This window comes from Gorilla gorilla, chromosome 3 (genome assembly GCF_029281585.2).
Source record: "Gorilla gorilla gorilla isolate KB3781 chromosome 3, NHGRI_mGorGor1-v2.1_pri, whole genome shotgun sequence".
NCBI classification, from domain to species: domain Eukaryota; kingdom Metazoa; phylum Chordata; class Mammalia; order Primates; family Hominidae; genus Gorilla; species Gorilla gorilla.
Genome location: NC_073227.2, coordinates 197,770,170 through 197,787,628, shown reverse-complemented (window position 1 = coordinate 197,787,628; position 17,459 = coordinate 197,770,170). Strand labels below are relative to the sequence as shown.

The following is a 17,459-nucleotide window of genomic DNA, read 5'->3' as shown; positions in this document are numbered from 1 at the left end:
GTTATACCTTCAAGTAAAATAAGCTGTTTAGGCACATTTTGACTGTAAAATAGATCCTCTACATATAACAAGAATAGCTTTTTTTTTGTTTTTTTTTTTTTTTTTTTGAGACAAAGTCTTGCTCTGTCGCCCAGGCTGGAGTGCAGTGGCACAATCTTGGCTCACTGCAAGCTCCACCTCCTGGGTTCATGCCACTCTCCTGCCCCAGCCTCCCAAGTAGCAGGGACTACGGGTGCCCACCACCATGCCCAGCTAGGTTTTTGTATTTTTAATAGAGACAGGGTTTCACTGTTAACCAGGATGGTCTCGATCTGCTGACCTTGTGATCCGCCTGCCTCGGCCTCCCAGAGTGCTGGGATTACAGGTGTGAGCCACGGCGCCTGGCCTATATATAACAAGAATTGCTTTTATATGTCTATATGTCACTTCATAATATTTGTTTATTATTTAGCTAGTTATTGCCTATAAGCCAGTATTTAGGTATTACATAAAATCTGAGGAAAACAGTTCTACAAGATTCAGTAAAATTCCAATTCTATAAGATTCCAAGATGTAAAGTGTTTTAGGTATTTAAAAGTTTTATATAGACAATAGTGACTCATTTGTTATGGTATATGAATATAGACAAGAACTTAGACTGAAGCAAAAAATAACAATTAGTTACATAGCTATTTCAAAGCCCATGCAGTAGTTTTTTGTTTGTTTGTTTGAGACGGAGTCTCGCTGTCTCGGCCAGGCTGGAGTGCAGTGGCGCGATCTCGGCTCACTGCAAGCTCCGCCTCCTGGGTTCAAGCCATTCTCCTGCCTCAGCCTCCTGAGTAGCTGGGACTACAGGCGCCCGCCACCACGACCGGCTACTTTTTTGTATTTTTTTTAGTAGAGATGGGGTTTCACCATGTTAGCCAGGATGGTCTGGATCTCTTGACCTTGTGATCCGCCCACCTCGGCCTCCCAAAGTGCTGGGATTACAGGCGTGAGCTACCGCACCCGGCCAGTAGTTTTTAATGTTCAGTGAAGTTAAAACATCTCCCGTCCAGTTATGCTGTGTAATAAATATTAAAGCAGGAGATATTAGAACAATACAACACTTACTGTGCTATTTATAATTTAAAATATTAAAGATAAATAATGGAATAACTATAAATATTGATACTATGATAAAACTTTTAGCATGTCTAAGTTGTTCATTTTGATAGATACAAAAAACCAAAGCCAAGCAAAATAAAACACACCTAAAACTTTATGAATGTTAACAATTTTCTATTTTTGCCATAAATCTTTGGCCGTTGCACCATATTTTATTTAATAAAGGACAGTTGTTAAGCTAGGGCTTGGTCCACCGTGTGTCAGTATCAGGATGTGATGATTCTTTTCTGACCCATATTCTTCTCTCTCTTTCGCTTTGGTTCTCTTGTAAGGCTCTTCTGTAGGTGGCCTTGGCCACACCTGTGAAATATAGGGCACAGTTGTGCTGCTTCTACTCATTGTGAACTTGATCATATGTTTTGTATTGTGCCTCTGTTCATTGGCTCCTTTTTATTTTAGTGTAATTCAAAGTGTTAATTGGAGGTTTTAAATGTAGTTTTTACCAAATTGTGTTTGAGGTCACAGGTACCCAGTTTAAAAAACAAAGAAAAAAACTCAACTCACTTCCCAGCGTCCTTTGCAGCTAATATTGCCCTCGAATAGTTCTTGCCCATAAGAGAAAATCTAGCAGGGATTTATGGGAAAACTTTTGCTTTTTTTTGCTAAGGCACTGCTTTTCTTCTTGTTCCCTTATTTCCTTCCGTGGAAATCAGAAAATGTTTTATAATTTTAAAACTTTACCTTTGTTTCTCAAAATAACACTTTCAGACTTATGTAAAGCAAGATTTTAATAATTAATATGTTGCCTCGACTATGGAGTAACTTTCCAAAGTTGTACTATCATGATCTTAATTTATTGACCCTTAGGGTTAAGATAATTTGTGTCTTTATAACCTAACATTCTTTGCTTGGCTGATAGATTCCTTTAAAATGTTATGTGTTTGTATTTTGTACATACTTTAAGAAGCTTTATTCAATAGCCACATTTCAAATAAATAAAGGTTCTTTTTTTTTTTTGGTAAGCCTATACCTTTGTTTCTTCTAGCTTTTAAAAGTGTTAATAGCGTGGGAATGACCCTTGACCATCTCTGATTGTTTGGGAAATGGTAACTAGAAAGAACTGAGAGAGGACAAACTTGGATGAGAAGTCTCAGAACTGATAGTAAAAACAAGTGCAAACAAGAAAATATATTACATACTTCATTCAGATTAATAAGTAATTAAACACTTGAACTATTCAAAAATCTAGTTTGAGTCTAGGCTTTTGCAAGCCTGAATTTGTCATCATAATCATCAAAATGAGAAATTACAAAAGAATGTTAATTTAAATTTAAAACAGCTGGAAATACAATACATGGCCTATAAGCTTATCTTCTCATCTGTCAACAACTGCTTGCAGATGTCACATGAACTGTTTTAACTGCAATTACAAAAGTCAATGGAATGTTTAGAGGTGATTCAAAAAATGTGATTGGCTGACATATAGAGTTATTCCTAAGAAACAGGCTGTCCAACACAATTTTAAATATACTCAAGCTCTTTTATACTGATTAAGAGTTTCAAGTTAAGGTTTTGGGTTAAAAAATCAACATCAAATGATAAATAAGAAATATAATCTTGTTTAAATTATTTATTCTAATAGTTTATTTATGAACACAACATATTTCTCTTTCATTACTTTTTTTTTCTCAGTTGTAAAATTCTGGAGCTGGAGCCCATAGGCCAATCCGTAGTATATCTGAAATGATTAAAGATTTTATACTTGACGAGCCCTCTGTCTGCAGGTTACTTGCTTGTACTTGGAGCAGTGGATTTATCATCCTCCACTCCAGGGTAAATGTCTAAAAGTCACTTCTGCCACATTATTTCCCATCTGGTAGATTGTTATAATACCTGTGAGTCAGTATTATCTGCACAGTGTATTTCCTCTGCTCAAGGCACTTTGACCATATGAGGTGTTCACATCTGATCAATCGGGCTGAAGCTTGCCCTAGTCTGAGGCTGGACCAATTGATCTCTAACGATATTCTTACCTGACAATCTAGAGGATACAAATCAAGATGTTTCAAGTGCAGAAAGCAACAGTAAAGCATATGTTCTTTTTTTTTTGCATTCTTTTTTTTTATTATTATATTTTAAGTTTTAGGGTACATGTGCACAATGTGCAGGTTAGTTACATATGTATATAAGTGCCATGCTGGTGCACTGCACCCACTAACAAGCATATGTTCTAATGTGTAATGTATCTTCAAGACAATCTGGACCATGAAGTGTATTTTTACTTATTGAGTGTATATGGGAGGATCATTTTATAGGATTGGTTATATTTTTCCATTTCTTGATTCTTTGATACTTAAATTTTCGGTTTCATATTCTCCTCTTTCACATGTTGTCCCCATTTTACATACGCAAAGATAGTTGTTTGCCACAAAAATAAACATTTAGCAAACTCCAAACACATAGACTGTGTAATTAGCATAACGAAATAATAGTGGCTGAGTGACGAGCAGAAGTGATTCTCTCATTTGGCTCTGTGGCTTCCAAAGTTATTAATGATGTTACATATTCTTTTCTATTTTATTTAAAAACTAACACTCATAAAGTTAATTCTCATAATTTTTGCTGGGTTTAATAATTCAAAATATCAATCAAAATTTTTATTTAGTATGCAGTTTCATTCTATTAAAATTATCTGCTAAATTAATATTAAGTAGTCCTATAGCATACATTATTTAATAATTGCAAGTAGTGACATATCATAAATAAACTGTATAATATGTATTATTGATTCTGTTATTTTATTTTTCCTAGCAATGCACAGGGAACCAGTAAATTTCACAAGCAGAGAATACTAACTTGTCATTTATTTAATATTCTAAACAAATGAAGCTGCCTCTATAAGTGAATTTTCTGGACTTCTAAAGATGAGCATTGTTGAGTTTAATAACTCAAATTTTTATTGTGTTAAGTAAAGTATATTAAATATAACCTCACCCTAATGATTCAGCTGTAATTAAAAAAGAATTCACGACCAGCCTGGGTAACACAGTGAGACCCCATCTCTACAAAAATAAAAAATAAAAATGAAAATTAAAAAAAATTAGCCAGGCATGGTGGCATGTACCCAAGTACTCCGAAGGCCGAGGGTGGAGGATCGCTCAAACCTAGGAGTCCAAGGCTGTAGTGACCTGTGATAGTGCCACTGTACTCCAGCCTGGGAAACAGAGCAAGACCCTGTCTCTTAAAAAACAACAACAAACCTACACATGAAAATTATTGCTGCTTCCCATCAATTTTCAGTGCTATCTTTATTTAACCTCTCTACTATTTGCCTTCACTTTTTAAAATTTTGCTTTTATTCTTCTTTCTTTTGTCTCCTTCTCTAAAATTTTTCCCCTGCTTCTGTTTTTTGTATACTAGGAAGACATTTATTATTTTTATAGGTATGATCAAACTGTAAAATAAGTTTATTTCATTCTCTGGTGATTTCACTAACTATTTTGAGAGTATCAGTTAAAATGGGATTTGTTTGTGTGTAACAAAATCTAACTGTAGTGGCTAAAGCAAATTGGAGTTTATTTTTCTCTAGTAACTAAAAGGCCCCAGTGGGCGTTTAAGGGCTGGTACCACATGGAGCAACATCATATCATCAATGTCCAGACTCCTGTGCTTTTTTCACTTGATCATTTTTAGAGTTTGGCCTTCTGTGCTTCATTCCTCGTGGTAACAACATGGCTGATTATTGTGCAGCTTTATGTCTGATTTCAAGGAAGAAAGAATAGTGAGAGAGGAGGTTGTTGCCTTAACACATTCAAACCAAAGCAAAAGTTTTCTCTGAAATCCCCAGTAGATTTGCCCTTACATCTTCTCAGGTAGAAGTGCATTTTTGCCATTCCTGGCTGTAAGAGAAGCCGATAAAGAAAATACATGCACCTTCTAACAATATTGAAATTCTTTTCGCAAAGAAGGAAAGGAGAATGAATGTACTTTGGGTAGGTCTGTTTTATGTTGCTGTAAATCACAAACTGGATGATTTATAATAAAAAGAAATTAGTTTTCCTCACAATTCTGGAGACTGGAAAGTCCAGGGTTGCAGGGCTGTGTCTGGTGAGGGCCTTCTTACTGTGTCTTCTCATGGTGGAAGGCATCACATCAGGAGAGATTGCTCCAGAGTGCAAGAACAGGTGGAACTTTATATAACAAACTCATTCCTGTGATAAGGAGCCCACTCCCAAGATAATACCATTAATCCATTCAGATGGGCAGAGCCTCATGACCTAATCACCTTCTGAAGGTCCCACCTTTCAATGCTTTTGCATTGGGGATTAAATTTGCAACACATGAAGTTTGGGGAACACATTCACGCTATAGCAGGAGGCAACCACATTTGTGACATTGTGTCATTGTACTTTCTAGATTTGTTTTCTCCAGGTTGTTTGCAACGTTGATGTACTCTTTGTATACCCACCTGAAAGATGAATGTTACTGAAGTATTGTTTTTAAGAAAGATCTTTTGACTGTCCAAAAGATTAAAATTCCAGTTTGGAGAGGTAGCACTGACATGAAAACCTTATAAAACATGAGAACTTAAACTTGCTGATTTCATTGTGTCAAATCGCATAACAGAGAAAGGAAAAACTTGAAGGCCACTCCTCTTGAAAAAGTATTTGAGTAGTGTCGATTTCAGTGTAAGACCAATTAAATAATGCCAAATTAAGTAAATATAACATTAAAATATTTAACATATTGGTGTTGATTTCACTTTTACTCTGTAATTCTTGTGACATTGGAAACAGGAAATATTCAAATTTTGACTTCTTTTGGATGGTTTCCTGTCCATTTCTTAATGTGTAAACCGTAATAGGGCTTTCTGCAGCCAACGTGCTCATTCTTTTCTTTCTGTTAGGCTGTGCCTTTTCTGAGAACAGTTGGTACTGATGGAGATTTCTGTCCTTTTTCTTCACACAAGTGTCATATGAAAATGGAGGGATCAGCTATTTTCAGATCACAGGCTCCTCTGATAACAGAATACCATAATTCCAACTTTCCTGTGTTGATTTGTATATCCCACACTGTGTGATCATGACAAACATCTAAGCATAAGAGGGCGATGAATGATTAAAATTTATTCACTCTTCCCATAAAACACCTGGTACAGATGCAGTGTGTTGTCCTCACAGAGGAAAAACAGTGGTTCCTCCTTCCAAGTGGCGTGTCCACAGCACTGGTACCAGATAACAAGAAACTTAGACTTTTGTTGTTGCTGCAGTGTGTCTACCTGTGCCTCTCTTAAGTGTCTTACATATTACTCACAGAGAAAGAAATACAAAAATGGAAAACAAGCTCACAAAAATGCATTTAGTGCATTTATGATGTTAATGGAAACCTTGGATACATTTCTCTGTTATTTCCTTACTACTCTTGATATTTTACAATATTGCTTTATTCAAATTCATAATCATATATGTGTTAAACAATTTTTTTTTTGGTAAGTAGACTGTGTATCAGACTTAAGAGGGATTTGACATGGAAAGACATTTAAAAGATGGCAGAAAACAGCTATTATAAGGGCATTTGAACTTTAGATATTTTCCGTTGGTCAGTTTCCATAGATCATCATCTGATTCACTAGGGTTTGGCCAGTTTATACTATTTAAATTTTTTCCCCTGCAACTGTAGTATTTTCTTTAATGTTTTGAATTATTCTTAATGTGACTTGAATAAGGGTAATTGTCACATATGCTGATGTTTTCTCATTAGGATGAAAATATTTAGAAAAGCTGTACTAGCAAAAACCAGGTTAACTTGTTTTCAAAGTAGAATTTAATTATTTTATTTCAAGCTTTGATTCCTTTTTTAAAAATTAAGTAGATGTCCTTGAGAGCAATACCTTTGTGTGTGTGTGTGTGTGTGTGTGTGTGTGTGTGTGTGTGTGTATCTGTTACTTGCACCTTCAATTGAATGAAAGACAGTAGTAGGTTGTATTATGGCAGAGGGGTAGAAGAATGGACATTCTCATGGGTACCTCAAAGGTGAAGTCAGAATTGGATTCCCTGTGGATGGAAGAGAGGAGTGGAGAAGGTGCTCATCATGTGGAAAAACAAGAAAAGTCTATGACAGGCCTCAGTGTTTGCCAGCTGCAGTGGAATTCTCATAGCTTGTATTGAACTCTGTGTCCTAATCTTCTGAAACCACCTCAAGAGAGTATATATTGCTAAAATAGGAGCTCAGTTATTTTTCAGGGGCAGTGATCCAGAGGACACTATAACAGAAATAGATAATTTCAAAGTTGAAAATATATTAGATACTATTTTTATTCTCTATCTGGAAAGTCTGTATAGAGGCTTTATTCTGTTCTGCTTTCTCAGATAAATATCCTATTCAGGTCACTGGAAATAATATGTCAGGTTTTAAAAGAGACTTCATATGTAGCCAAATAAACCTGCTAAGCATATTTAGAAAATCATGCTAGTGACTAGTGTCTTAAACCGTTTCCACAAAAACAATGCTGTTAATAGTAGGATTTACCCTTTTGCATTGGAAATGAGTTGTCAAGGTTAAAAAGATGAGTAGCCAGATATTCTTGCTAAACATGTTTTGAGAAGAAATTTAATAGTATAAAGTTTTTGTTAAATGTGGCCTATTAATTTTAAACAATAATACTGACTGAAGTCATTAGGTAGCTGTGGAAAGAAGTTAGCCTGGTTTTTGCTAGTGTAGCTTTTCTAAATATTTTCTGCCTAATGAGAAAAGAGGGATAAGATCCAACTACAATTGGAAGCTTAAATATTTAATCAAGTTTGCAGAACTACTATTAAGATCATATGTAACTATCAGATATTTTTTAATCTGAGGACTTCTTTCTAGTAAATAGAGGTTTCTTCCCAAGCATTATAGGAATATGTCTTATTGACTTATTTTTTTGGCATGGGTTACTAGGAAATAATATTTTCAGGGAGTTCAGGGACGCAGATTTGATTCCCAGATAATTCAGATTAACCTTCTTTAATCATTCTATTTTATGTTATTACTGGAGAGTACAGGGTAGGTTGAAACAGCATAAGCTGCCAAATCAGAACTGGATTTGAATTTAGTGGTGCGCCTTCGGCGCTGTATGACCTTAATTCTGTGAGTCAGGCTTTCTGAGTCAGGCTGTGAACTGGGCAAAATAGTGTATACGTTACAACATTGTAACAGAGCTCATTTAAAGCATTGTCTCATGTTAGCTACTGATAAAGCGTTAGTTCCCACTCCAGGGCCTGTTAGAATTCTAACTCCATCCCTGTGAGTCATGTTCATGCTTTCATGGTTCTCATTTGAGGTTTTGTGACCAAAGGCCCCACAGATGGAATAAAATTAATCTAAATATCCATTTATTAATGTAATATCTGCTAGCTAATTACATATTTATTAAATATAAATAACAAATAGCTCCAAGATACCAGTGACCTCCATGTTGCTAAAGCCAACAGTTATTAGAACTCCTCTGTTCTGTGAGCTTTTCTGTGATGGTCACAGGTGAGACCGCAAGAGGACACACAGGAGAGGCACAATGAAACAAAGTTTATTATACTCATAGGTCTTAGGAGGTCGCCACATGCCACACAGGGTCACAGGGTGTCTTAGTTTGTTCAGCCTGCTATAACAAAGTGTCTTAGACTGGATAATTTATAAAGAACAGAAAATTCATTGTTCATAGTTCTGGAGGTTGGGAAGTCCAAGATCAAGGAGCCAGCAGATTAGGCATCTGCTGAGGGCCCACTCTTCATAGATGGTGCCTTGTTGCACGTCCCCCTCACATGGTGATGGGGTAAGGAGGAAGCAGGCTCTCCCAAGCCTCTTTTATAAGGGTACCAATTTATTCTTGAGGGCTCCACTCTCATGACCTCATCATCTCCCAAAGGTCTGGCCTCTTAATACCAAAACGCTGGGGTTGATATTTTAACATGTGAATTTTGAAGGGACATTGACATTACAGACCACAGCACGGGGGGTGGGGGGTGGTTCTCCATGTGGCAGAAGACAGGAAAGAGGAGAGAGCTTATACCACAGCCTTTACTGGAGTTTCAGGGTAAAGGAAAGGCAGAGTAGGGTAGGGTAAACAGTTTAGAGCTGGCTGGTTTGAATATTTTCAGTAGGCTCTAAGGTATAGGATTAATCCCTAGTTGCTTGATACCTGACAGTGGGAAATTAAGGCAGAGGAATATTGTCTCCTGGGGTATATAGCCAGATAAAGGAGGTATGGCTCTGGATTGGGTAATTTGCATACCAAAGGTGTTCTCCCTGCTGAGGTTTTTGCTGTCTCTAAGGATTGGCAGCCCCTGGAGGGCCATCTCTCCCAAGCCATAAACTTTTTTTTAAGATGTCAAAATATCATAGTACACAGAAAAATTTGAAATATATATATATATGTATAAAACATCCTCTTACTTGGCAGCATTTACAATGTTTGATCATTATTTTTCAGCTTTGTCTTCAGTGCACTCATTTTACCTCGGTGGTGGTTACTCCATCCCATTCTCCACTGCTGGCTACTCTCCTTGAATTTTTAATGTCGAAGTGTCCAGGGCTCAGCCTACTGTCCTCTATTAGTTTTCATTTCTATTCACTCTCTTAGTGATTTAACCCAGTCCCATGGTTCTAGATATCTTCATATCTGTATCTTTAGTCCAAATCTGTCTTCTTAACTTTAAATTATAACTAGCTGCCTTTGTCATTTCCACTCAGATGGCTAACAGACACTTCAAATTTAAACATTCCCAGTTGAAATTTTTATCTCTCCGTTTCTGATCAAATTTGCTCTAGCTCTACCTATAGCCTTCCCTAACTCAGTCAGTGGCAACAAATTGCTCCGAGTTGGTCAAGTCAAAATTCATGGTATCATCCTTGACTTCTTTCTTTCCTACCCTACATTCAGACTCATCAGGGAATCCAATCCTCTTGGCTGTGTCTTCAAAAATATAACCAGAGTCTAACCACTTGCTACATCTCTGACCTGAGCCACCATCGTCTTCCACTTGGATCAGGGCAGCGTTCTGTTTACCGGTCTCACTGGTTCTTATCTTCACCTCCCTAGAGTGTATTCTCAACTGAGCAGAAAGAAGAATCCTTTTAGGATGTAAGTCACATTATATTCCTCTCCTGTTATATGTAAGGCCCTAGAATAGCTCCCTACTTCACAAAAAGTAAAAACCAAAATCTCTATCAAGTAATAGTAGTCATTGCCCTGGCAGTGTTTCAATTAAAAGAGTTCAACGACTGGTTCATTTTATAGAGGTGTGGACAGTGTCAAGGAAACAGAAAAGAACAAAAGAACATGGAGCATCCAGGTACTATCAACAGTGGGAAGTCCTAACTACCCTAGTCCTGCAGGGGCAAGGTGAGCGAATAGTGCTATCAGCCCTGGAAATTGCTGGGCACTGTAGGAGAGGGGCTGTCAATAGGAGCTCTAACTGTAGAGTGCACACACTTCTCTAACTATGGTGAGGCACCATAAATGTGGTGAGGCAGAGGGAGAGTGAGGAGAATGAATATCCAACCTATTTTCTCTTCACATCCCAGCCAAATACTTGGCATTGTTAGTCTTTTTTATTTTAGCTATTATGGTGGTGATGTAATGGCATCCCATTGTGGTTTTATTTTGCCTTTCCGTGGAAACTGATGAAGTTGGACATCTTTTGACAAGCTTGTTGCCCATTTGGATATCCTCTTTTACAAAATGCCTGTTTAAGTGTTTTGTTCATTTTTTTGGTTGTATTTTTTTTTTTTTTTTTTTTTTTTTTTAGATTTCTACAATTCCTTTACATGATTTGGTTGCCAGACTTTTTAAAGCTGTGTGTATTGCAGATATCTTCTTCCATCTCTTACTGGTCTTTTTTCTTTCTTTCTTTCTTTCTTTTTTTTTTTTTACTGGCCAGATTTCTTTAATTTTAATGTAAGGTGATTTTTTTCTTGTTTTTCCTGTATGATTAATGTTTTTTATGTCTTGTTTAAGAAACATTTGTCTATCCAATGTTATGAAAATAGTCTTGTAGAAGCTTTATTGCTTTTTCACTTACAGATTTATATTTACGATCAACCTGGAATTGATATTTGTGTAGTGAGGAGGGTAGAAATCAAGACTAGTTATTTTTAATTTGGATAACTAGGTAACCTAGCATATTTCTCTGCTGCTCTGTAGCATTACCCTTGTAAATGAATCATGTCTCTATACAGTTTCTTTCTGGACTCTGTTTTATGATTGTATGCTCTCTGGCATTAGTATCACACTGCCTGAAATTCTGAAGTTCCATAGTATCTTTTCTTTTCTTTGTTTGTTTTTTTTTTTGAAACAGAGTGTCATTCTGTCACGCAGGCTGAAGTGCAATAGTACAATAATGGCTCACCACAGCCACAATCTCTCAGGGTCCAGCAGTCCTCCCACCTCAGTCTCCTGAGTACCTGGGACTACAGGTACTCACCACTACACTTGGCTAATTTTTGTGTTCTTCTGTAGAGATAAGGCTTTACTATGTTGCCCAGACTGGCCTTGAACTCCTGGGTTCAATTCATCCTCCTGCATCAGCCTCTGAAAGTGCTGGGATTATAGCTGTGAGCCACCATGCACAGCTTCATTGTATCTTAATATTTGACAGAAATACCTACAGTTTGTTCTTTAATATCACTTTGAATATAGATATTGAGATTCCATTGAATCTAAAAATTGATTTGGGGAAAACTGATATATTAGCAATAATGAGCTTTCTCTTTTGGCCTTATAGCATTTATCCTATTATATAATCATTTTTAAGTTTTCCTTTTTGTGTAGAGACCTTGCATATCTTCCTTTTCGGTACCTAGGTATGAGACATTTTGGAAGCTATGGCAAAGGATATTTGTTTTTGCATTTCATTGTCTTTTTTTTTTTCTGTGTATAGTATTCTAGGTTGGCATTTATTTTCTATATTTTAAAGATTTTTTTCCATATTACCCTCTGTTTTTTATTACATCCACTATCAATCTTATTGTTGCTTCTTTGAACAAGAAATGATTTTCACTGTTAGCATTTAAAATTCTGTCTTTGGGGCCGGGCACGGTGGCTCACTCCTGTAATCCCAGCACTTTGGGAGGCCAAGGCAGGTGGATCACGAGGTCAGAAGATTGAGACCATCCTGGCTAACACGGTGAAACCCCGTCTCTACTAAAAATACAAAAATTAGCCGGGCGTGGTGGCGGGCACCTGTAGTCCAGCTACTCGGGAGGCTGAGGCAGGAGAATGGAGTGAACCCAGGAGGCGGAGGTTGCAGTGAGCCGAGATCACGCCACTGTACTCCAGCCTGGGTGACAGAGCGAGACTCTGCCTCAAAAAAAAAAAAAAAAAAAAAAAAAAAAATTCTGTCTTTGGATTTCAGTAGTTCTATTATGGTGTAGTATTTTAGATGTAGCTTTCTCTGTGTTTAATCTGTTTGATGATCATAGCAATTTTTGAATCTATAGCTTGATGCTTTTTGTTATCTTGGAAAATCCTAGAAAACTACTTCTTTAAATATGCCTTTTTCTTCATAGTCTCTATCCTCCAGTTAAATATATATTAAACATTTGCAGTATCTGCTCTATATCTCTGTGTCACTTTTCCTATCATCTATGTCTATTATGCTTTTTTTTTCTAGTTTTCTCTGGATGTTTTCTGCTGATCTGTCTTCCAGTTCACTAATCCTTTCTTTAGCTCTAATATTATTAATTCCATATATTGAGACCTATTTTCAGTTATTACATTTTACAGTTCTCAAATTTCTGTTTTGTAAAATAAATTCTATTCTTTGCTCAAATTCTTCATCTTCCTTTCTGTTTTCTCAAACATACTAGTTGTAGTACTTTAACAATACCTATTTCTTTTTTTGAGGCAGAGTCTTGCTATGTTGCTGAAGGTGGTCTTGAATTTCTGGGCTCAAGAGATCCTCCCAGCTCAGCTTCCTGAGTATACAATACCTATTTTAATATCAAGCACAACTGAAGTTTCATTTTTATTGTCTATTTTTTCTATTTTTTGTTAGTCTTATTTGTGGATATTTTTCTTATTTGCTGAAAACTTTTGATTGAATGTTTGATGTTTTATTTAAAAATTATAACTGTCTAGACTGTGCAGTTTTTTCTTTCTAGAGAAGATTCAGTGTATCCTCTGGTAATTAGCTAAAAGGGGGACAGATCACTCCAGTTCCATTAGAATATGACATGGCTAGAAGCTTTTCTGAAGCCTGTGTGTATCAGTCTGGTATGGCCTACCCACTTTCCTTGGGAGTTGTCTTTCAGGATACCCATTCAGAGCCTACGAATTTATGAGATTTTTTTTCTTTGATGGGTTCTGAACTTCAATTTTTGTAACCGCTGCACTATGAGACTGTTGAATACATTCTTGTGCTTTTCAGAAGATATTTGCTTAGCTTCTTTGCTTCTTACCATGGATAATTTGAAAACTTAGTGCCTCAAAAGGAAAACCTTAAGTATCAGGGAACCCTCATTTCTCTCTTGTCTTATGTACCCTCTGCCCGTGATCTTAGCCCCTCAAATCTGACTGCCTTTAAAGGCCCAAACTTTAATGTTTTGTCTCTCCAGCTCTGTGAAAATGCTGGCAGTCTCACTTTTGTTAACTCTGTTGTTTTCTGCCTGGATTTTCATTCTCTTACCTATCCAAGGACTATCATATTATATTACCCAAGGGAAAATGTTGCTCTCATAATGTCTGCTCACCTCTCTTACTTTATGTTTCTGCCCAGGATCTTGGCAACTGAAAGCTTGGCTGTCTCTATGGTTATATCTTCAAATAGGTGTTTGTTGCTTTTCGTTTCATCTCATATTTTCTAGTTGTTCTCAGTGGGAACACTGTTTTGTCACAAGCTATTCCATCATGGTCAGAAGTGGAAGTTGCTAAATCAACTACCTTGATAATTATTGTGCCGTTAGTATGGCTTAGTGACTAAGGAAACACATTTTTGTTTGGATAGGCCTTTGGTTTAAATTCCTCTTACTATGTTTGAGATACCATTCCATTGAAAACTTAGTTTTATCACCTGTAATCAGAAAAAAAGACCTTTTTTTAGAGGACTCTTATGAGGATTAATTGGAAAATATTCACCTAAAGAACTGATTACAATAACCATCACATAGTAAATTTAATAAATGTGTCTCAAATGATACAGAAACCTTATGGAACCTGTAAGGTTAAATCATGCATTTCTGAAAGTAGTAATAGTATTTACTTTACTTCCAGTGGGTTAATATGAACCAAATTATTTGAAGATATTTCTATTAAATATTGATTACGTGAAAGAATATAACATATACTTAAGATCTATAACAATAAATGAATGCCAGTGTACCGCTACTCAAGTTGAAAATAATATCCTACCAGTCCCATTGAGTTTTATGTATATGTATTCCTTATAAATATTTCATTGAGTTTTTGCTTTTGAAATTTATGTAATTGGAATGGTTCTATGCACCTCTTTGCAACTTGCATTGTTATAACTTGCTTTATCTTAATATCATCTCTGTGATTCATTCATGTTTATAACTATAGTTTTTTTTTCATTTTCTCTTATTTTCAATGTGGTGAGATTATGTTGTATAATATCTCCCAAATATGAATTTATTATTAATAGAAATGGCGTGCTTTCTGATCTTTCACTTTTGGCCCTTTTTCCTTGGAATTGTATTTGGGAATTAGTTGAAGATGAATTTCTCTAGAGCAGCTTTTTGTTTGCTTGTGCTCGGCACCTGTGGACACTATAAATAAAGACCACTTTCAAAGGTATTTTTGGCTTAAGGCTGCTTGAACCACACAGATGGTGTTACTTCATACCACAAGTAGGATGAGAGCTTTCTCCTGATTATATCCCAAGGAGGAGATTTCTTTCTTCCTTTTACCCAGAGCAAATGTTGAGACAGGCAAATTTCCTTGCAGTCTCCTTCTGTAGATCAGAGTTATTTTTCTAGTTTGCCCTTATATTGAGAGGACACTATAGATTTGTTCTAGCTTAACTTAGGGATCTACTATTAGACTCTTTAAGAGAGCTCTGGGCTCTGTTGCCTGTTAAACTGTCAAGTTCAAAGCCCAGGTTCACCAGCTGGAGCAACTGTTCCAGGGTGAATATGACTTAGTGTTGAATACTCTCTGAATTATTTCACTTTATTGTTGCACCCCTAGGAATACTTTACCTTCTTAATAGATCTTTATATGCAGACACACATATGTTTAAACATATAGAAGTACATATGTGTGCATGTATGTAGATAAATAGATAGATGCACTTTTTCAGAAAGAGTCTTCTACCAAACTGTTAGAAACAGAAATGTCTTAAGTCTGATTTGTGCTGCTGTGACAGAATACCTAAAACTGGGTACATGATGAAAAATAGAAATCTAGTTTTCACAGTTCTAGAGATTGAAAAGTTCAAGATCAAGTTGCTGGCAGGTCAGGAGCCTGGTGAGGGCCCCGTCTCTGCTTCTAAGGTGGCGCTTTTGCGTCCTCTGGAGGGGAGGAATGTTGCTCCTCACATGGCAGACGGACAGAAGAGTAAAGAGATAGAACCCACGATACATGAAAGCCCTTTTGTAAAGGCATTAAACCCACCCATCTGGGCAAAGACTTCATGACCTAATCACCTCTTAAAGGCCTCACCTCCCCCCCATATCCTTACGTTGGCAATTAGAATTCAACATGAGTTTTAGAGGGGACATTCAAACCATACCAAGAAATAACTGATTCAGTTTTTATAAGAAATTTTAGAACTGTCTCTAAGACCTGGTGACTTTCAGGCCTCATGTTCTGAGCGTACATCTGACATCAGCTACCATAGTATCCGCTGTGCAGGCAGAACCTCTTCAGTCATAGGTATGGGGTGAAACAGATTTCCACCTCTTCCCTGAGCTTTGCTGACACAGAATAAATGTATTCTAAAGAAAACTGATAGGTCAGAGACATCTGAGCTTACTCTTAATTGCTTTCTTACCTTTCTCTGTCTTGGGCCAGATTTTCTTCCAGGCCGATGGCTTCTTCCAACTCTGAATTCTAGCACTCTCTGCTGTTTCATTTTGTATTCCATGCCTTCGTCTCTTCTCTGATCCTTTCTGTCTGCCTGAAAGCACTTCCTTTTTATTATTTTTGTGTCCTATAATAATAAAGTTAACAAAGGTGTTAAGTATATGTTTATTTTTCCAAGGTTACATAGGCACATGTATAATGTAGGGAAACTGGCTGACAATCAGAGACAGAAGATACATACACGTGGGCCCACACACATTCATTCACTGTTGTCCTTAATGCAGTATTCAACATTACAAATTCCTGTAATCTTAATAAAACTGCGACATAGTTTTCCTTGTTTATTTAGGGAGCACCTTTAAAAATCACGTATTTGCTGATTTATTCATTCACTATTGTCCTTAATGTAGTATTCAACATTACAAATTCCTGTAATCTTAATAAAACTGTGACATAGTTTCCTTGTTTCTTTATTTAGGGAGCATCTATAAAACTCATGTATTTACTCCTCAGAAAACTTGCATGGGCATATAGTTATGAACCAGTTTGAATATTATGATTTTATATTCACAATATTTTTATACTTATGATCCTAGGCTAAGGATATTTATATTAGAATGTTCGCTGAGGACTTAAATAAGTTCTCACTGATACTTACATTGAATATTATCTCAATGTACTTGAGAGAAAAGGTATTGCAAGTAAAGGTAAATATATGAGTACATCAATTGTATAATTTAATTTTCTCACAATTTTAGGACAATTTTGTATAGGATCTATAATCATATACTTTTTAAAATATTCACTTGCTTTTATTAAATCAATCACAAGAAAATACAGAACGTTTTTCCCTTCCACTTCTGAAGTGGAGGAAATCACTTCAAATTCATGGGATCTTCGACCTTTGCCCATTGGGCCAGACCTGCAGTATCATAAACTTCTTTTTCCTACCTATGTATGATTTTGCCATGTGTGAAACAATCATTGCTAGTACCACGAGTGAGTGATGATAAGCTTAGAATACATCCAACTAAGATCAGTGCCATTTGAAGCTCCCTCAATATCGCATTTCTTCGGTTCTTTAAAAAAAATTCATTGTTTTGGAGTCAGCATATTAATAATGAATGGAGTATTTGAGGGGAATAAATATGACTTTGGCAATATCACATGCATGGGAAAAATTGGCTAGAGAAAGGCTAAGTCTTTCATTCTGTGTTTTAGAGAACAGCTTTAGCTCGTATGAAAAAATTCTGGAATAGATATGTGAGGGGGAGTGTTGGATAAGAAAAGGAAAGAGAAAAAGCTTGCTGTGGAGTGGAATTCTCATCACATTTCTTTCTTACCTACTACTCTG

At 36.4% G+C, this 17,459-nt stretch overlaps 1 protein-coding gene and 1 long non-coding RNA gene across 2 annotated transcripts in view; one reads left to right on the top strand and one right to left on the bottom strand.

Annotated features, from left to right (window-relative positions):
• Positions 1–17,459, top strand: part of VEGFC (vascular endothelial growth factor C) — a 127,507-nt gene that overhangs the window by 15,180 nt on the left and 94,868 nt on the right. The window lies entirely within an intron of this gene.
• On the bottom strand, positions 1,229–16,128 carry LOC129532923 (uncharacterized). Its single transcript, XR_008678866.1, has 3 exons — positions 16,074–16,128; positions 13,813–14,132; positions 1,229–1,446 (listed from the first exon to the last, which is right to left on the bottom strand). It is a non-coding gene; the product is annotated as an uncharacterized lncRNA (long non-coding RNA).